Source organism: Penaeus monodon, chromosome 23 (assembly GCF_015228065.2).
Source record: "Penaeus monodon isolate SGIC_2016 chromosome 23, NSTDA_Pmon_1, whole genome shotgun sequence".
In the NCBI taxonomy this organism is placed as follows: Eukaryota; Metazoa; Arthropoda; class Malacostraca; order Decapoda; family Penaeidae; genus Penaeus; species Penaeus monodon.
In genome coordinates, this window is record NC_051408.1 from 18,317,406 (window position 1) to 18,317,938 (window position 533).

The following is a 533-nucleotide window of genomic DNA, read 5'->3' on the forward strand; positions in this document are numbered from 1 at the left end:
CGGGGATAAATTTATTCTTCAAAAAAAAGATTTTGCTTATTATCCATTATAAAAGCAACTTCCTACCCTTTCCCCTTTTCCCCCCCCTTTTTTTATTTTCCCTCTCTTTCCCCTCTCTTGAATGTAATATAATTATCCGCTGCCCAACTTTTCTTTTTGAAGTCGATTCCCGTCGCCTTCATAAGAGTTTGAGCGTTCGGTTTAGGAATTCCCGGCGATGTAAAGATGCTCTGATTTTTACGTGACCCAAATGTTGAATATCCACATGTTTTATGATTTTTTTCCTCCTTTCTTTCTTCCCTTTTTATATTGTTGAGATGTTTTGTTTTCGTTAATTTTTATATCGATTTTTATGCTTCTTATTTGTTGTGTTTTTATTTTCGGGGGGAGAGGGGCATAGGGAGTTCATATATATAAGTATGACCGAATTATATACACATTGTACTTTACACCAGCATAAAAGTAGTCCCTATGGTCTTTAAGGACAGTGAAAATAACGATACTGAAGCTAATGTTAGTAATGCCGAAAACAG